The sequence below is a fragment of the Lissotriton helveticus genome, chromosome 2_1 (genome assembly GCF_964261635.1).
Source record: "Lissotriton helveticus chromosome 2_1, aLisHel1.1, whole genome shotgun sequence".
NCBI classification, from domain to species: Eukaryota; Metazoa; Chordata; class Amphibia; order Caudata; family Salamandridae; genus Lissotriton; species Lissotriton helveticus.
Window position 1 is genome coordinate 2,124,774,343 of NC_136059.1, and position 21,685 is coordinate 2,124,796,027.

General features: G+C 43.2%; 1 long non-coding RNA gene across 1 annotated transcript; it reads right to left on the minus strand.

Annotated features, from left to right (window-relative positions):
• Positions 1 to 18,318: 18,318 nt before the first annotated feature.
• Positions 18,319 to 18,764, minus strand: LOC144820029 (uncharacterized). Its single transcript, XR_013607678.1, has 3 exons — positions 18,655 to 18,764; positions 18,514 to 18,571; positions 18,319 to 18,423 (listed from the first exon to the last, which is right to left on the minus strand). It is a non-coding gene; the product is annotated as an uncharacterized LOC144820029 (long non-coding RNA).
• Between the last annotated feature and the right edge of the window lie 2,921 nt (positions 18,765 to 21,685).

Genomic DNA, 21,685 nt, shown 5'->3' on the forward strand with positions numbered 1-21,685 from the left:
AGAATGGTGGACGATCCACTGCAACAGACACTGCCTATAAATTATAGGCATGTGAACACTCCTCCAGTTTGAGCAGACAGAAATCAATTTTAATGCTAAGTTTTTTTAAACTGCTGATCAAGAAAAATAATACAAAAGCGGAGTACTCGACTACTGGGTACTACACAGGCAAGGTTACAATAAGGGATGATGAACCCGTACATACAGAGCACGTGCATACATATATATATATATATATATATATATATAAGGTCTGCCATATTCCTCCACAGTGAATGCTCTATATAAGCATACATAATTCAAGCGGCATACACAGAGAAAAGTGCACAGAGCATATGCATACACTACTCTGTAGCTATATGTACAAGACATGGTGCATGGAAAAGGGCAGTGGTCATAAATAAACAGGAAAGGGTGCATACTTACCTTAGGAAGAGTACATACATACAAATGTCAGGGAGCACGCATTTACAGGTGTGGCAGGATGGATGCAGAGTAGTGAGAGTGTATGAATACATACATGAACAGCACCAGAGATGTTTTGACAACTCTCAGTAAACTAATTACGCTAAAGGGTACATTCCTCTTAATTAGAAAACCATACCAAAAACAGTTCTTCTAGTAGATATACCCTTCATTCGATTGTGCTGCATCAGCATGGGGGACCTTCGCATGCACGGGCAGGTCACAATGGATTTAACCCACTGGTCATTAGCAATTACTGAATAGCAACAAAAGACTACTGCGAGTCAGCCTCAGTTACCAGAAGGCATTGGAGATAAACCCCTTCAAAACCCAAGTGCGTGGATAGGTTAAAATACTTGAGGCTTGCACATTCTTTACAACTCTGTGTCTGCAGCATATACAACTTCTCCAGACATCAGCCGAGCGTCTAAGAGATACTGTCTTAAGGCCGTGAGTAGCTTCATATCAATCATATTAAACGCTGCGTGCAAAACTAGATTCAAGGAAAAACAAACATGTTCAAATCGGCAAGGCTTTAGAGAGACATATAGAAAAATCATGTTATCTTCCTGGGCAACTTACTTTTACTTTCCTCTCATAGAGCAACGAGGACGGAAATTGATGGGTGGGAGAGAGGCCTGGAGGGGGTGGAGCTATTGGGCGACAGCTTGAAAAAAAAATGCATTTTCAATACAATAGGACTCACATTTACGCGATACCTATTGCATTGGAAACGGGAGTGCGAGCGGGCCAGAAGGAGCGAACGGAAGTGCGGAGGGGGGTGAGGGGCCAAGAAGGAATGGGCTGCGGGAGCTGGGGAGGCACCGGATGGAAATATTGCTCAAAGTAAAGGGAGCAGTAGCCATGGAAGGATACAAATGACAACATGGATGTCATGAGGAGGGACTAACAAGCCTAAAAACAATTGGAAGGCAGCATTAGGAACTAAGCCAATGAAAAAGAGGGCGGAGAGTGGACGGAGCTTCCATGGAGCTTCCTCGCCATACTGAATACTGCATGCCTCGCAAAGCGAGCAGCACATGCGCGCTGCCGCTATAGGCTCAACCTAAAAATGAAAAATAGAATGATAATAAAAGCATTTTATTAGCATTTTATTTTTGCCTGCCTGATCATCGCCAATGCGACACTTTAGGAGGGTGGAGCCAGGATATCCCCTGTGACAGGCATGGCAGAGGGAGTGGTGGTGGGCGGTTTTAATTTAAGTGTGCATGACGGTTTGGCGGGCCATCTTAGGCCGGCCAAACAATCATGCGTACTTAGGTTTCTCCAATGCCACAGAATCCCAGCTACTGCCTGAGCGGCAAACGAGGCCGCTCAGACCAATCCCAGTGCTTCTCTCATGCTGGGAATAGTATTCTCAGCATGAGAGAATTGCTGGGATTGGCATCAAGGAGCCTGCTCAGTGTGCAGCTGGAGTCGACAATCATCAGAAAGGAGCAAGACAGTATCTGTCCGAGTGGCAGGTAAGTGCAATTTTATTTATTTTAATTAGGTTACATTTTGCTTGATTACCCTCTCTTGTCCTACCACTAACAAATGCTAGAAGCCGCCATTAGCTCTCAGCACTAGATGTGCTGCCACTGACAATGGCAGTTGTATTGTCAAAGCCACGGCAGATTCAGGACACTTCTGAGTGTTATGTTTATTTCATTGCTTCAGTCTCATTGTACAGAAATTGCTCAAAAATTAAGGAGCACACAACATATTAGTCACCTACCATCAGTACAGATATCAATGAATATGTGCTTCAAATGGGCGGGGATGCAACTGTCAAAGCCGTAACTATGGAGATTTCTGATCTAAATACTAGTGACCATTGAGATTTTGCCACAATAAGTCAGCAAGGAGAGGTTATTCCATTAATGCAATTGTTGCAGACCTATTTGTGTAAGGTGGAAGAGTCATATACCAATGTCAATGAAGAAGTAGCTAGTTTGATCATAAGCCCAATGCTTTGTCATGATACCAGTCTCAGGCTCTAGCAAGAGATCTTGTTTTCGAAAAGAACATCTAGCACCACTATTCATGGCCACGGTACAAGCATGGCATATCTATCTTCATTTATTTTCCAATGCTCAATGTCTCCATTTGTACAAACTGGATAGTGTCCACTCGCTTCTGCATTTATACATTTTCACTTTTGCCAAATTGACACTTTTTTCAGTGATTTATTTTGGCATGTTGTTGTAACTTTGTTACATTTCTTCTGATCAACGCACTTGTATTATTCCTGTACAAATACCTTGTCCTTACATCAGAAACCATGGTTAAAATATATAGAATTATAGATGGGTATCAGTGAATTACGGGGATGTTTTTCACTGAGGGGTTCTGAGTGACGTCAAATAGACAACAAAAGCAAAGCTCAAGTTGTCAGATGTCAGTCAGAACCCCGAAAAATCCCTGTATCTCACTTTTCACCCATCTATATTTTTATGTTACGTATGGCCTCCAAAATCATCTTCCCCTACCTTCAGCTACTGCAGAGGGTCAGAGGATAATGGGAGACCTATACATATAATGCCCTTTCCTCCTTGATGCAAATGTGAAAAAAACAAATATCTTACCTGCTATCCTTAACTTATCCTTAAGCTCTCTCCAGCACCCGTGCCCAGGTTCCTGTTGGAGCCCGGTCTCCCGCGCCACTGCCCCCGGTCTATGCTCTGCTCTGCCCTGACCCCCCCTCTTCCAGTCTCCCCCCCCTCTGCAGTCTGTGCATCTGGTGACCGCTTTTGTAAAAAGCCCTCACAAGTCTTGGTCCTGCTCCCCCGCCCCCCCCCCCCAAACCCTTAGTCTGCTTCCATCCCTGTTGGTGCCTGGACCCGGTTGCAGCAGATCCGTGACGGCTCTTGCCCCCATCGTGCGATCCCCTTGGCAGTGGGACTGCATTGGGGGGGGGAGGTGCCCAGCGCGGCCTGTGGCTAGGCGGTAACAGACCCTCCGATAGGTGCTCGCAGGCGGGGGGAAGGGAAGGGATTAAGAGTGCGGGGGGGTGCCTAATGCTCTACACTCAATTTCCCGCCATGTGAGGCAATGTGGCTGGTTGGGCCTGCGACAGCTAACTCCTAAAAAAAAAAAAAAAAAAAAACCTAGTACAGCCGCATAGCCGTATAGGACCCCGGCAGTTCACCAGTCCAGTCCAGCAGCCCAGCAGCCCGTTTTGAAGCGACCCTTTAGAGCACTTCGATTCAGACATCATTAAGCAATCAACACTATAACCTAGCGATCACAATCAAGCAACCAAATACCATCAACCACTGCCAGCAATCCAGAGAGCGCTTGGAAGACATCGCCATCTGACCAAACCAATATCCCTACTATCTCTACCAACTAGAACATCTCGCTGGGCAGCCCCTCCACCATCAAGAGGATGCGATCAGGGAAAACAAGAAAACCCCTGTCTATAATAAAACGGAAGAAACCCAAACACTCGGCAATCACGGTGGAGCAACCTACTGCTGACCCTGTGAGCCAACCGACCGTTAAGGCTACATTGGAGACCCTTAAACCCCCTCAAAACGAATGGCAATACTTCTACAACAAGAGCGCCGTTACCCCATGTGGCCCATCCTCGAGCGGCTCGAACGCCCGTACCCTTTTGGATTATTTTAAAAAAGCTCCGGGGGGTGGGGGGTTAAGTCGACCTCTCCTTATTACTCCCTAGAGGCAAACAACCCCAGCGAGTTCGAGCGAGCCGCAGTCTCAAAAACACACCTGCTCCAACCATCAATATGCAACGCGTCTGTTCCCGTCATCGCCACCTATATCTTTGGCTCTCAGCTTGTCGAGCAGAACATCGCCTCGGAGGATCTGTCTCAGAGAGACTTGAAAAACTCACCCCTAAGCCCTCAACCAGATCCAAGTCATCCTCCTTTTCAAAATGATCTCCGCAATCAAGAGGCTTGTCTAACCCAACCATCATCTCCGACTCACACGGGAAGAGAACCTCAAAATACGCAACCAAGTCACTATCCCGTTTCAACCCAGCCACCTTTGCATCTTGACCCCTGCAAGCAAGAGGCTTGCACCAGTCAATCATTCCCTTTGTCTTTAACCGCTCGCCATAGCACCCAAACACGGCAATCTCAGCATCCAGAGAAATTCTCCGCTTGCTCACCACAAACCCATGGAGCCCCCAGGGAGAGCCCCTTAATGCCTCACTCTCAGCTAATCTTTCCACAAATACATGCACAAAAGGGTTCGGTATTTAATTCTGACATACTCAGTTCCCCTATTTCCCATGCCCTACGCCCACCAGAGGGAAGTGCACATCAGATAAACCCTCATCGCCCTCTCTGGGCACTTCCAGTAGAAACAGCAGTCCCCATAAAACCTTCCCAAAATACAGACCCCAATGATCAATTGCTAGGGGACCTGTCATTCTTCTTTAAAGATTCTCAGAATCCACCTAATTTAACATCAAAAACAGAGTCCCACCCAGACACCCCCACCAACTCGAGCATCTGGCACCATTTATTACTCACCTTTCAATCAACGGTCACCGCTCTAAACTATTACTCGGATAAACTGGACATCCAAGTCGACCTGCTAAACACTCTAGCTCTGTTTACAGCCGGGATCGACAACAAATTAGACAAATTAAATAATTTAATCACAGGAGTGCAATCATCCTCTAAACTAGTGCAATCTGTTTGCTGCTGCTCGCCCATTATTGACTCGCTGTCCTCGCTCCTGGCCTTTTTATCCACAGTCATAAGCGAGGTCAAGCAACTGAAGGGAGATAACCGACCTGAATGTCTGTTTAAGCTAAATCAAAAGTCTTCAACTGTGATCCCTGAATTATCTAACTCTGTGAAAGGCCCAGTGGCCAGTCCACACTTGAGCGGGGGGTCAGACTTTTTGGCAATAGAGACCGCCCAGCGAGATGGGCATCGCTGCCCTAAAGACCTCTCCACGGCAGCGGTGCCGTGCGCGCCACCAACCACTAGCCCAGCAAATGGGCTGTCGCACTGTATTAACGACAACAGGGCAACAGTGCCTGTGAGCGCAGCCTCAGTGGTCACCGTGTCTACCTCTACCCTAAACACAGCCTTTGCTCCTCCCCCTCACATCAGTAAGAGGGAGCGCAAACGACAGTGCAAAAAGAGAAATAAAATAAGATTAAACCCTATAACCGGCCCTCCTAAACTATTCCCATTATTTTTAAACGCTAGGAATAAAAAAGTTCAAAATACCCCTCAGACTACACCTACGACAGTAAAAATCAGCCAAAGTACTCCTAAGGACGATCCAGCCCGAGCATCTGTCAACAGACTCTGGGCTGCAGACAAGACCTCATTATTACATCTCGAGAACCAGCAGCAACCGAGTGTCAACCCACAGTAGAATCACCAAGGGTCAACCCTAGTGACCCTATTCAGCCTATGAGCACTGTCATGAGAAACCAACCTCAACCCACCCACATATCTAGTTTATCCCCGCAGGCTAATCGAACCATTGGACACAATTTTGTTAAAGTCATTCACAATAACAAACTAACCCAGGTAACTCTAACCCCTGGGCTTAATTATGCAAAAAAAAAACATAACAATAAAGCAATTTCACCTCTTCATCTTGAGACATCAGGCACAGGCCCATCAACTTCTCTCCAGTCTCGTTCAGGTCCAGATGCAGGTTGTCTAACCGAAAAAACACCACATCCCAACGCAAGGCCTAGTAGTAAGGGGGTTAAAAGCAGTACAGAGGTCACCAAAATACTCCTTGCCCCGGAATACATTTCCAAGGGTTGGCATGACACCCTGAATAGGTCGAATATATTAAGACTAGCCAATGGTGTACCGGGGTTCGAGGCCCTTACTTCTGAAGACATTGACTCAATTGAATTCCTCCCACCTAGAGGCACACAACCATCCGAGGTAACCCTGGTGTCATTTAAATCATCAACCTGGGCGCGAGTATTCATTGAGCAAAGGGCTATCTTCCGGGAATGGGGTATTAAAATGTATCCGCACAATCCTCCAGGTTATCCTTTGTTACTGTTAAATGATCAGGAGACCCAGCAAAAAGTGGAATGCATTGCATTAGGAACCAAAAGCAGGCCCTACTCAATTCTAAAAAAATGCCTTAGGCACAACAGAGGGAAATCAAACTCCTTTGATCAGAAATTCTAACCCGAACAACCCTCAAGATTGGGGGTGGCTTCCGTCAGTCTTGGCTTGCAACAAAAAGGCCTGACCCCTGGAGACTTATCCTGAACACTTAAACTGCAAGGTTTCTGCTCTAACAGTATCTCAAGTACTTCCACCCGCAGAACCTTCAATCCTGGAACGAGCCCCTTCATTTACCTTGTGCTCATGGAACATCAGTGGGGTTCAAAACAAAATCACCAATTCGGATACACACTCTTTTATATTCGGGCACACCGCAATAGCACTACAAGAGACATGGGCCACTCAATCAATCCCAGTGACCGGCCTCATTGAATTTCGGAAACCAGCAGTCAGAGACTGTCTCTACGGCCACCCAAAAGGGGGCCTGTCGATTTATGTCTCTAACAACCTAAAAGGCCCGATTGTGCCACTGAACATCGATGAAGACTGGGTCCTGGGAGTTAAAATCAACTCTTGGAGTAACTAACGCCCCCTTTTACTCCTTAACATTTACATCAACCCCAGTACCCACTCCAAAAAGTCACATCTAACACGCTTAATGAAAATTGCGAGGGGTTTGGCCGTGGACCAACAGCACGCCGATTGTATAATCACAGGGGATTTTAATACCAACCTCTTCCAGGACAATACGGAAGATCTTGAAGGGCTAACCCCTCTTGCAGCTGCAGATGTAGAGGCGCAATCGAAACCACCAAACCAAGCCTATTGCAGCCTGGGAGAACTCTTTGTGTTGCAACTTCACAGTGCAGGATTTCTGGTAATAAATGGAAGATCCACTAAAGACTCACCGCCAAACTGGTCTTGGTCGAATGGCCGCAAGTACTCCTACCTAGACTACACTATTTGCAATTTGGCACTGCTGAAACATCTGGGCAACTTTAGTAATCAACCATGAACTGAAAGCGACCATCATCCCCAGTTCCTAACCCTTAAAATAAAGCCAGGGTTCAATAAACCTGCCCCAACTACATTTGCAGGAATGCACTGTGGTAATTTAAAACGCCTAAGATGGAGCGACGAAATAATACCCCTTGTCATGGAGGCAAGTTTGGCCCTTATTCCAGACCGCTTTGACCTGGGGACTCTCAAAGCTGCTGCATGGTCGAAGTTTTGTTCACAACTTATAATGTTATTTCCAACCAAACAGTACTCTCAGTCAGACTCTGTTACCCGTCAGGGTGTAATCTCACGAGAGACAAGGGCATTGAAGACACTCAGAAACAGTGCCTTGCGGTCCCTGAAGAAATCCCCAGGAGGTAACGAGCTCGTTAGGGCATATAAACTCGCTCAAAAATCATTTAGGCAGGCAGTACAAAAAGAAAAGCAACTTCAACAAGACGAATTCTGGTGCAAGCTACTATGGGAGAGCAAAAATCATAATGCAAGGAAATTCTGGGCCTTAATTAACCGGCAAATCTCCGGTAAGCTCAGCACCGGGTCAGCAAACATCCAAGAAGGTAGCTGGTTCGCTTTTTTGGTGGATCACTTTAAGTCCCCAGAAGGAATAGTGCCAACTGACGCATGTTCACCTAGGTTGGCGCCGACAAGTGCGAGCAAGAGTGGGAGTAGGTCTACTGGTAGCTTGTATCTCAGTACCGACGATCTTCAGACAACTCAAGGAAGGGTCACTAAAGTTTTGTTGAAATCAAGAGCGGATGGAGCACCGGGCCCCAATGGACTACCCTCAAACTTATTCAAATGCGATATACCCCTCTGGTCGGGTCATCTAACCAACCTTTTCAACTACTCCCTTAGAACCTCGATAATACCGGACTCTTGGCGTGGAGCAATAATCCATCCAATCTATAAATCAGGTCCCCATTCATCTCCAAACAACTACAGACTGGTAGCTCTCTTGGACGTTGAGGCTAAACATTATGCGAGCATTCTCCTGAGCGAGCTGAGAGCATGGGCAGACGAGAATAATCTGATACCAATGAACCAAACAGGCTTCACTGCCAAATCCGGGACCATGACTAACCTATTGACATTAGCCATCATTGTTGATAAAGTTTGTTTAACATCTAGGGCTGTATTTTGCTGCTTTGTTGACTTTAAAGCCGCTTTTGATAGGGTTCCCAGGGCAGCTTCATGGAAAAAGTTAAGGAGATGGGGAATCCCTCGAAAACTTCTGGAGGCAATCATTCAGCTACATTCAGGTACATGGGTTCAGGTGAAGTTGGGGTCCGGCACACATCTCTCTCGCAAAATCATGACTACTAGGGGTGTCAAACAGGGCTGTGTGCTGCCCCCTCTTCTTTTTAATTTGTTTATTGCTGACCTGACAACAACTTTAGATGAAACTAATAGTCACCCTCCAAAGATGAGTGGTGTCCCCATAAGTAACCTGCTTTACGCGGATGACTTAGTGCTTTTTAGTCTAACACGCGTCGGCTTACAAAGGCTCCTGGTAAAACTACACAACTACACCGCTGCAAACCAGTTAGAGGTTAACCTAAAGAAAACCCAAGTGGTTACCGTTGGAAAAAAAAGAAAAGTAGGGGGAGGATGGTCGTATAACAACATGACCATTGCAGTAGGCAGTGTATATAAATACCTAGGGGTCAATCTTGACTCAAGGGGCAACTTTGCGAAACAACGTAAGGAGATATCTGCTAAAGCTGTGACTTTACAGGTGACCCTCTCTAAGCTCTCGAAAAAACTGTCTGGCCCAATTCTAACCCCTCTACTAGAGGTCATGAGAGCAAAGATTGGTCTGACACTGTCATATGGTAATGAGATCTTCAGGGGTAAATTAAACACGAATTTAAACCAACACATGACTAAAATTTACAAAAAAGTCCTCCATTTGCCCAGTAATGCCTCTGCTGCACAGATTAGGCTAGAACTCAGCCTATTAAATTACGAAGTCTCCAGCATCGGCACATTTCTAAATCACTGCCATAAACTCAGACAGGCAGACATAGGCTCACTTGAGTCACTAGTCTGGCAAGACATCTCTGAGAAAAACTCAGGGGGCACGTATGGTCGTCTTTTCAAGGAGTCCATTCAAGAACTCTCCGCAGGTGACCTATGGGATCTTAACCCCAGTATGACAGTATTCAAAACCCTCATTAAGAAAAGTGTCCGAATAAGTTCCCTTATTATGGATAAAAACCATCTTTCAAACGTAGACACGCATGGGCCGTTATGAACCTACCCCTCGTACCTAAATCTTAGTTTTATGGCCATCAGACTTGGTGACTGGCAATTTTTAAAAGATCTGCCAGGCTGGCATCGCACGACAGATGAAATATGGTGCAGAGGGTGCGGCAGAACGGCTGAAACCCTGGAGCATGTGGTTTGTCTTTGCCCAGCACCCATGGCACAGCGCAGACGCAAACTGAAAGTGGAGTGGAATAGGTTGGGAATCCGGTCCTGCAGACAGGCAATCATTGCCGCCCTATGTCCAGAAAATACAGCTTTAAATATTGCCCTTACATTGTTTATACGCCTTGCATATCGCAACTTTCTGCATGCTGCCATCGTGTTGGGAACAGCTTAAATCTAATCGTATTATTTGTAACTTGATAAAAAAAAAGTCCCTCATCCATTACTGCACTATCAAGATTTGCTGCTATTGATCTGCTGTTGCTATTTTTATCTGATATTTTTTTAACTTTTATAACTATTTATTAACGGTGGGTTGGCCAATAAGTTTAATACTGTAAATTACTGTATAACAACCTCCGTACTTTTAAAGTTATTTTTAACGCAACCCGGACTGTTTAACAGGGAGGCGAAAATTGCAATGTGATAACCCTGCATCCATTTAAAGTTGATTATTGATGTCAGTTTTGCTTTACAATGTATATTGCTGTCGGTGCTTCTTTTAAGGATATTGTTTTATATCCAAATAAATATTATTATTATCTCTATCCTTAACCAAAGCTCCCTGCCTTCCTTCACACTCACCTTCCTGTAGTTGTGCTTTCTGCTTTCATTCAAAGCAGAGCTGCGCTGACAGGTTCTCAGAGAACCCTGTAGCCTGGCTTGCAAGGCCTTTAGAACATCACAACAGTTGATAACCAGTTTTGTTATCAACAGTACTGATGTCATAGGAGTTATGATTTTTAAAATGTGAAATAAATGAAAGAAGCTCCTTATGAGAGCCAATCAGAACATGTTTAGTGCCCCTGGTTCCAGGTGGTTTACGTGGATAGCCTGTAGTGTTCGTCTCAGCCAGGATGAAATTAGAGCGAGACAAATTGAGGTGAGTAGCAGCTTGTTTATTTAGACAGAGCTGTCACACAAGAAACATTGTGTAGCCACCACCAGCCACTGGCCAGCTGCTACAGAATGATTGCACGGTATTCTAGTACTTTCAAATTAACATTATATGTATGACGTCATGACTATCAGCTCAAGACCCAATTAACCTGTGATATGAACACTAAACTACATTTTCCTTTAGGAAGCATTAACAAAACATAAAGCAAACAAAAATAAATTAATTAAAAAACTAATTAAAAAAACAGCAGTATACAACAGTATTATTAAAAAACATCCTACAGAATCTAAAAACATAAAAAGCAGAAATGGAAAGAAATCCTGGGGAAGAACTGTGCATAAAATAAAAGACAAACTGATCATGAACTACGGGCTACTTCTTGAACCTATGAACAACATGTCTAACTTGAACCTCAAGATTAGAATTGCCCAGCCCATAGGATTTGCACACACTGCCCTTGTTCACGAAACTTGAAACAAGCAATATAGAATCCTCACCCATTTTCTGCTTCTTGTTTCCCTCATACTGTTCTCATCAGAAACACCCAAACTTCCCAAAATGGATCCTTCCTTGTACTTGACAACTCTTCCCACATTCCACCAACTGAATGTGAATTGAATGTGACCACACTACTGCACACTTTATCCACCACTGCTGGTCCACAGAATTTCTCAGCACCCTTCTTCACATATCCACCTCTCTTATTATTTACCACATCACCTACACAAAATGTGACTTCATTTACATGGTTGCTCTTGTCAAAAGACTCTTTCTATTTTGATTTAGCCTCAGCTGATTCCTTTTGATCTTTGCATCACGATCATTCAGTTCAACACCAAAGTTCATCCATTTACTCATCCAACCTGGGCAAACCGTGGTGGCAGGTTTACTGCCTCTCAACAGCTCAAATGGAGACACCTGGGTAGATGATGAGGTCTGGTGCGGTAAAACCATATAATTGTCCACAAAGCATTGAGCACAACACACCTGTTGGAGATAGCCCACTGAACACAATGAAATAGCACCCGGGTCATGCGCTCTATATGACCATTGCTTTGGGGATGATAAAGAAATGTCTCCAGATGCTTAACATCAACAGATTTCAGAAATATATCCACTTCTTCATTAACAAATTGAATATCAGTGTCAGAAATAAGAAATTGTAGATAGCCTTCCCAGAAGAAGATTTCTTTCAAAAACTCATTTAGAGCCTCAGCATTTGGCTCTGCTACAAACTTTACTTCAGGCCATTTGGAATACAGACCAACCACCACCATCTCACTATGGAATTGACTTGGGGCCATATGTCTCAAAATGTTGTTTTGCGATTCTCAAATTGCGATTTTCAGCTAATCGCAATTTGAGAATCGCAAAATGCAATGTATGTGGGATTTGCTAATAATTTTGCGAATCCCACATATTCTTTATTTGCAAATCGCAAATTGAAATCTGCAAATAAGGAATACCTTCCCATTCATTCCTATGGGCTGGGAGGCCCATAGGAATGAATGGGAAGGGATTCTCAATTTGCGATTAGCAATTAGAGAATCACAAACTGAGAATGCAATTTCAAGGATGGCAGGGTGTCAAAAGGACACCCTGTTTCACCCCTGAAATGTGCATGTGTGCACATGTGGCACACATACATGCCACAAGGGCATGTATGTGCTCCACATGGCACTTTAAAAAATGCAGAATAGTGCATTATTAAGTGAAATCGCAATTTACCAACAACTTGAAGTTGGTGGTAATTTACAATTCCTTAAGGCCAAATCACACTTTCTTTTGTGCTTCTTAAATTGCATTTAAGGAATCGCAATTTGCAATTCCTTAAATGCAATCGCAAAATAAGGAATCGATTCCTTTTTTTGCAAGCGTTTTTTTTGTGTGTGCTTCATTGCACACTGCTAATTTCCGATCGCAAACGCTGACATCCTGCGAAATTCAGCGCTTGCGATCGCAAATTGGCTTCATACATATGGCCCTTGGTAACCTATTGAAAGGACACATCAAGTCAATGCCTACCTTATCCCAGGTTCTAGCTGGATGATGACTAGGCTGCAAAGGAAGTTTCCTTACCACTAAACCTTTTTCTGAACTAGAACATAATTTGCACTCTCCAACAAAATGATCAACTTGTTTATCCATTGAAGGCCACCACCACAATGTTTGTCTTAACCGCTGTTTGGTGAAGGTGTCTCCCAAATGTCCGTTATGAGCTACCTTAATCAACTTACCCCTCAAAACAACCAGTGGTACTAACTTTTCTTCCCTCAGCAGAAGACCATCATCCACAGACAACTCATCACATATCTTCCAAAATGTTTGATAAGAACTTGCAAGTGATTTTTCTGTGGGCCACCCCTTGGATACGTATGACATGCCTGCCTTCGTAGCCTTATCTGACATAATTTCAGCATTTCACTCAGACTCTGAAACTGCACACATCTGTTCTAGATCTAACGCAGCAGTCAAACAATTCTCATCCAAAGTATCTTCGCCATCATCCATACTATCTATCAGTTTGCACCGCAAACCTTGAAAGTAAATCAGCTTAGGCATTATTTCCCCATTGGATGTGCACAATGTCAAAATGGTACTGCAGCAGCTTTGTAGTCAGTCTGGAAACTCTGGGTGTTTGTTCTTTTATTTTATTTGCTAGTCAGGATAGCCACTAGAGGTTTACGATCTATTTTCATAGTGAATCTTGTGCTCCAAATATACAGTTTGAACTTCTGTAGAGCCCACCAGCATGCCAGGAACTCCTTTTTTATAGTAGAAAAGTGGGTCATTACATCCCTCAACACCCTAAAGGCATAGCTAATAGTGTTTTTGATATCACCATATCATTGTATTAGAACAGCCCATAGATCATTATTACTAGCATCAACAGTTACACAACATAGGTCAAATGGTGTGAGGATTCTTTAACTGGCTAGCTGCCTCTTCACCCACTCAAACGAGTCCTGGCATCTGGAATGCTGAAGGCCACATTCTTCTTCAGGAGCACAATCTAGAAAGAGCATACAACTCACACATGCCCATAAATGATTTGAGACTAGTCTTATCGATAGGTGCCAGTGCATCAATAATAGCACTAACCAACCCAGGCCTTGGCCTATGCCATCACCAGGTACAATGTGACCCAAATATTCGACATTGTTTATACAGATATCACATTTCTCAATTTTAAATACCACCGTCCCTTTTTTCTATCAAAATGGTCAACACTTTCTAAGAATTACTTTTTGTATCCCCTTGGTTGCTGCAAATATCAATGCATCGTCTTGAAATGCGAAAACTCCTCTTATGCCCACAATTCGCTGGTACATTATTCTTTGGAACACAGATGCCGCTGAGACTAACTCAAATGGCATCCTGCTCTAAAATACCATTTGGAGACACAAAGGCTGTATAATGCCTGGAATCTGGTAAAACAACCCGGTGGTGCACTGAGGGCAGGTCTAATCTTGAAAACCCTTTGCACCAGCCACCCAAGCAAGAAGATCTGATATTTTTGGCAAAAGGTGGAAATCGACCCATATAGCTCTGTCACGGCTACTCAAGTCCACACAAACTCTTAGTTTGCCATTCCTCTTACGCACACAAAGAAGAGGCGATAGCCACAGGGACGACTCAACAGGATTGAGGATTCTGTTGTCACAACACTCCATCAATTCTTTCTCAAGATCCTCTCTAATCAAAGAGGAAACACTATGTAGTTTATGTTTTACAGGTGCTGATCCTTCTTTAACTTTTATTTTGAGCTGGAAACCCTTAATGGTCGCCAGTTTGTCAGAGAACATAGAGAAACATTTTGCAGTGATCTCCTATAATCAACCCCCTCTAATAATGGACACTTCGTCTTTCATGTCAGGACTTGGGACCATTTTGAACAGACCTTGGTGAAACCAACCCAAAATGCACAAACCTTTCACCACCACCTATATTTGACCAAACATTTTCCTATTTGTGAAGATTAGAACATCTTTAACAAAACCTGGAAAGCTCGATATGTCTCCCTTCATAGGACACTGGTGCACGATCAGGAGCTTTCAGGGTTCTCCCCTGCCATACCTCATCGAACAACTTTTGGGTTACCATGGTTATTCTGGCTCCCAAATCCACTAACAGCTTTACTCTAGATTCTGACTACCTCGCAAATTGGAGAGCAGATTGTTAGCGAGTAGTAGAAGTGCGGAGGAGGGCATAGCGTGGCAAACAATGGTGCAAGGTGCAATGAGTCCAGGACCCTGGCTGTCCCCAAAAACCAAGAAGGTAGAGGGGTGGGGAGCCACCGAAGACCTGTTCCAGCTGTCAGCTGTAGCTTGCCATCGCTACGGCTGAGGTCGGGCCGATGAGGCTTGAGACAGCCCTAACGTGCCATGGCTTATGCCCCAATTGAACTGGGAGCTTGGTGGCTGGCACTGGTGAGATATCAAGGGTGTCCAAGGTGGTGAGTTAATTGTGTCTTTGCTGCTTCACTGCTGTGCCCACCCAACCCCAAGTCTGCCATAAGTATATAAAGGCAGGAACCCCAGGTAATCTCCAGGAAGACAGAGGACAGAAGTTGCACTGTGTGAGGGAGGGAGGGAGACACAGCAGCAAGGGGCACCTATCAAGCCTCTAAAGGTTCTGCCTGCAGTTCTGCATCCCCTGAGCTACCTACTAACATCTCCTTGCCCCAATGTAGTGCCAACCAGCCAGAGAGCATGCTTGTGCCCCCCCACCAATTGTCAAGGGAAAACCCATACGGGGAGAGGTGAGGCGGTGCTCAATTGACCAAGACCCCATACAACAACAGGAGGAGAGCAACAGGATCCACAGACACTGTAGCAACAGTGACATCACCAAACAGTGCTAGTTATAGTGATCTAAAAGCACGCAATTGCACAGCAAGCTCACCAGTGGTGGCCATTTACCCATAGGACAAAAATTAGCCATGCTTCTACGGTGCTGCCATCATAAAGAACACCTTGAATTTCAATTAACACCTACCTTGAATATTTAATGGCAGGGTGGCAGTTAGTACAGCCACCTAAAGCAGATCCCAATCTTGCGAAGATGGCCCACTCAGGTAGGGGTGAAGTTTGTGAACTCGACGTTTCCAAACAGAAAATTAATCCCAGGGGAAAATTCACCTTCTTAAAGGGCCCGGCAGCAGTCATTTATTCAACAGCGGACAAAATAATGTGTCTGCCAAGCCCACTTACACTTCGAAAGCCCGATTCAGCATCAGCCCATGACCCACGACTCAACACAAACCAAAAGTTATGTTGCAAAAACAACTGCTCCAGCAAGGAACCAGATGCCTGGTGGTCATAGCTTTGTGATCAAGGCCCAAGTACATGCATAAAATTACCCACATTCGACACCAAGATTGTCTCAAAATGTCGAGTCACTACAGTTCCCTACTATAGAAAACAACCACTGCATTAAAAATAGTACAGAAGGAGTGAATAACTCCTGCTCCACTCAATTTCACTATCATCAGTCTGACTGATAATTTGGCTGACAACAGCACCTGCAATCAGTAATTGAGATATTAAGTGCTTCTGAACAACTAGCCCGCGAGGGTGCAAGCAATGGTCGCAAGCCACAGGAGCTTTAGCAATTCAGTTAGTATCATTCAATTTAGATACCAAAGGAACAGAACCCAAACAAAAAATCAAATGAAAATTAATTCATCCATGTCAGAAACAGTCAGAATATTTATTTTAGTTTCTAAGGCTGTCTAAATAAACAGTGACATATAGTACAGTGAAATAGGTGCTCAGTGACTGTGGTGATGTGAACACATTATATACAGGTGTAGATAAGATATTTACAAACGAACACACTGAATTTACAATGATACATCACAGGTAGTGGTGGTATAGGCTGTCGCACTACCAATCTTGGAATTACAATAAAGTTTGGTTGTGAATCATATTAACAGTCCAAATTATTTCAGTAAGGTGATGGTGCCTCTCAAGGTCACGGTGACATCCCACTACCCAAGATGTCGACTTAAACTGAAATCCATAGGGATAACAGTTATAATGAGCTAGCTAAACAATTGTTGTACCTCGGCACTCAGTTATTTAGCACAGAAGCAAATGCTTCTATGGAGAAATAATTTTCAGTCCTGACCTTATTACAGAATCACAACTTTTTTATTTTTTATTTTTTTTTTTAGAAGTTTAAAGCAGCTTTATTTATAGAACTATACCAACCATACCCGTTAGTTGGCTATACAGTTCACAACGTTCAGCAGGTTACATCCACAATGTAAAACAGTAGATACTCCTTAAATCACAGGATAGCACAGTAAATAATTTAAAACCAACTGAACAAAAGAGAAAAGCTAGGTTCATCCGGATGTTGCGATTAAAAAGGTGTCAATTCTTTCAATGCAATAGATTTAATAAAAGTTATAACCAGACTTGGTGCATTTTGTCCGACACCGCTGATGGTCATATGCAAGTGATTTTCTATTAACACAAGTCAGTTGCTTGACTAAACATAAATAGCATTGAAGGAGGCATCATTTATGCTAAAATTGAAGTCACCAAACATTCAGCACACTCAAACGAATCACAACTTGTCGGCAATCAGAGAAAAACACATCCAATATTTGAACATTGTATAGAGAACATCCAAAAACGTGTTATTTTTGCTGTTTTAATGTCATATTTAACACAATTGTTATTAATGTGATGTCATATCATTAATACATATTCTGAAGCACGTTGTTAGGAGTTCTTCCGTGCATGGATCCCAAAAAGAACACAATAGGTAGTCGACACGTGTTTCGTTACTACAGAGTAACTTCCTCAAGGCTTCAAACAGAAATTTACAGGGATAAGCAATGTGTATTCTGGCATCATATGGGCATTATTACTGGTGCCACAGAACCCAGGCAAAAGATCGAATAGTGATGTTCTCCTATAACAGGTAGTGTGCAGAGAAAGAGTTCTTAAGTGGACAGGAGTGAAACAAATGAGGCACAGAATTCTTTAAACGAGAGTGAATAGTGGTGACCCAAGTAGAGGAGCTGAATAGCATGCAAGACTGACGAAAAAAGAGGTGACGCTAGAAGTGATGTGAAAGTACCTTATTGTTATTTCCTGGTTAGGATGTGATGTGCGCAATTTTGACAACGTTTCAAAGAAAAGCAAGAGATTGATGAACCTGCGAATCAACGAAGAATTTGCTTAGTCATAATATTAAACATTCTAGGAAGTGCCTGGTGATAAAATCAAAGGACAAGAAAAGTTACCTTGGATGAGGGTTGAGTAGCCTCTGAATCCTATAGGTCAGGTTGATGCTTTGTAAAAGTGTAGTCCTAAGGTACAACGATTGTTTAGTTAGCACACTAAATTTACAATTAAGGGAAAAATGGTTGAGGGAAAAGAGGTCAGAACAAATTAAATCAATGTCTAAGGTAGAAGGCCAAAGTGCTCATCATTCTTAACCATGAGACTTGATGTGGCTGAGCCAACATATAACGCAGACATTTCGACCCTGACGACAGCCTCATTAAATTATGTCATGGAGGATCTTCTTCAAGGCTAGGGGGTAGTTGTAGACAGCCTGAAAATAAATTGAGTTTGTCAGGGTGTGTGTTCCAGCTCTAAAGTGTGTGGTGGCCAAATGGCAACACCGTAAAGGTGAATTACTCACCCAAATTACGGTATGGAATCCCTCAGGGGAACCTCTTTCAATCGAGGATGGCGGGTGCCTAAAGGGAATGGGGGAGGATTAATCTACCCAGTCAAAGTAACGATTCCTCTCTTAGAGCCATGACAAGAATTAAGGTCTTACCTGATGAGAGTCAGGGACCCACGTTGTTCTTCAAGTCGTGATTGAGGCAAAATCAATGTGGTCTTTTACAGTCGATTCAACTAAACTCCTCCAATTGAGGCTAAAATAAATTACAAAGGCGAAGACTCATGAACCTATTAATTAGGATAATCCATCAGATCACAGCTAAGTGTGAGACAAAAACACGGTCTTACCTGATAAAAATCAGGGACCGACGTTGTCCTGACAGCCATGATTTTTAAGTTCTTGCTGAAGCGTTCTCTTCCAGCTTAGGGGACAAAGAATGATCCCCCTTGAAAGGCATTCAATTCCTATAATTAAAACCGCATAGTGTCAAGTGGTTAAGTCCTGATGCGAGTGGCGCTCTGATGCAGTCACGGTGCTCTGGGGTTTTCTAAAGGGGCTCACTCACTTCATAGAACGTCCTCCGGTAGCGTCAGTCTTGAGTGAGATTGCCGTTTCCTGGGTTATTTAAGGCTCTTGTTACCGTGGACCAACGTAGGCAGAGCACGTGTACGTTCTGGTGCCGTCGCTAAGTGCAGTTCAGGCTGTGACGTTTATCTGGGGAGCCTTGAATGGACAGCTAGCAGTGCCACCTGGTTAATTATAGAGACAGACTGCTTGTGTTACTATGTTTTCGCAAAAGTCAACCCTTCGCCTCCCATTAAAAAGTGATCATTTAACTGGTATGGGGGCATCATGGTGCTCCTGTTGCAACGATGAAGGGATACAAATATTACGCATATTGCGGCCAAAGTAAATCAGTCATCGTGAATATTAATGTATGAACAAGACCATATTTCAAAACACAGTTCAGATTAGGATAGAGCATTACTGTATGTTAAAGACATATTTCAAATATGGCATCAGGTTGCCCGTATTGCAATGATGGAAAGGATACAACATATATTGCAGCCAAAGTAAATCATTCATTATAAATTTGAGCATCACTGTATGGACAAAACCATGTTTCAAAAGGCAGTAAAAGTAGAGCTAGAACATTACTGTATACTAAAAGCATATTTCAAATATCACATGAGCAGTGTTGTTGAGTAAGCATCAACATACATAGACCATTTAGAGGGTGTGTTATCATATGTGAACACTGAACAGTAAATCCATGGTGGTTTACTGTTTAACATATCCCAGAGACATTGATTTAATTTTTTCTGACCTCTTTTCCCTCAACCATTTTTCCCTTAATTTTAAATTCAGTGTGTTCGTTTGTAAATATCTTATCTACACCTGTATATAATGCATTCACATCACCACAGTCACTGAGCACCTATTTCACTGTACTATATGTTACTGTTTATTTAGAAGCCTTAGAAACTAAAACAAATATTCTGATTGTTTCTGACACGGATGAAGTAATTTTCATTTGAATTTTTGTTTGGGTTGCGTTCCTTTGGTATCTAAATTGAATGATAATAACTGAATTGCTAATGCTCTTGTGAAGAAATCATTGTTTTACCCCACTGAACTACTGTAGTTTTGGCGCTAATTACCCAGTATCTGAGGGACTCAGGGTTTCCCCTTTGTTTTTGTGCAAGTCCACAGGAAGCAACGTAGACCCCTCAACACAGGTTCGATAAAATAACTTCAGACGTAATATTACTAACATCTCGGCAACAAGGAACATGAAATCGTCATACACAGGGATAGAAAATTATGAGAATAGTAACATTCTATAGTTAAAAGTGGAGAATATCTCGAGCCTGCACACTTCGCTATTAAACATTCTACAAGCATCAATTGCTGCGCTCAACATGCAGTAAGATAAGCTAGACATCCAGATTGACTTTATGAACATAATAGTCACTCACATCACCAGTATTAACTTAAAACTTGAAAAACTGACAGATCTGATAACGAGCATAAAAAAAAACAATCCAACAGTACAAACAGATTATGAGTGTGGCCCAATTATTTATAAACTAAAGTCTGTACCAGCCATCCTAATGAGGAACCTAAACGACAGGAAAATTATAACCCGGTAACTACAGCTAGTAAGCCTGCCCACGAGAAGCGTACCAATCCACAATCACTGACGACACTGCTTCCACAAACGTTGGAGCCAAGCAAACCAACCAGTAACTCAGGAGGCGTGCCTATTAATACAGAGCAGACACTGTAACTTATTGACTTGTCATCTAAACAAAAAAAACATATGAAACCAAGAGACAGAAGAAACTTGCCAGGAAAGCTAGAAAAAATCTCTGGCATATAGGGAAGGCTCCCGAATGCAGAAACACATTATACCCTATTTTTGAAAACTAACGTGAGCAATAAGCCGTAGTGACTGTGAGTACTCCTAAAAAGCAAGCAACAGACAATGATATCCTGGAAACCCAGGAAAACATGTTGCTGCTTGATTCACTAGACATATTGCTTCCAACTGATGAAACAATGAGCAAACCCAGAAGGCACTGGAAACGTCCAGACTTAAATTGGCTCTGCCCAGAGTCTGTAATCCGGAAATAATAGGCATTCCAGGTGACGTTCACAGGGTCTAGAGACAGACAGGATCTCCCCCTTGGCAAAGCAGGAAAAAACACAATGCGATCCAACCTTGACATGTGGCAATGCTGACTTGACCACAAATAATCAGAGCGATAATTATGAAGAACGTATCCAAGGACTCTCACCTGGTGGACAAACAACCGCCTTGATAAGTATGACAGGAAAGAACAGGAACTCACGTGAAATGTCCTGGCAGAGGTGCACCCAAACCAGCAATGTACAAAATGACCAGATAGTAATCAATGTTGGAATGCAAAAAGATGATGGGCAGCCCAAAAACCAAGCCAGCAAAAAAGAGACACGGAGAAGCACCCCCACTGCCCATCAGCTATATCATAAACAACAGTTTGAACTTTCAAACGTACAAAAAGTATGTTTGCTATCAAGAAAGCAAATGGCTTGATTCATGAATTCTGTTAACTTGTAAAAAATGCAATGGTCCTTCCTTTAAGCCACTATTGGCGGTCATAGCGGCAGAATTACTATCAACAGCGGCATATGAAAGTGT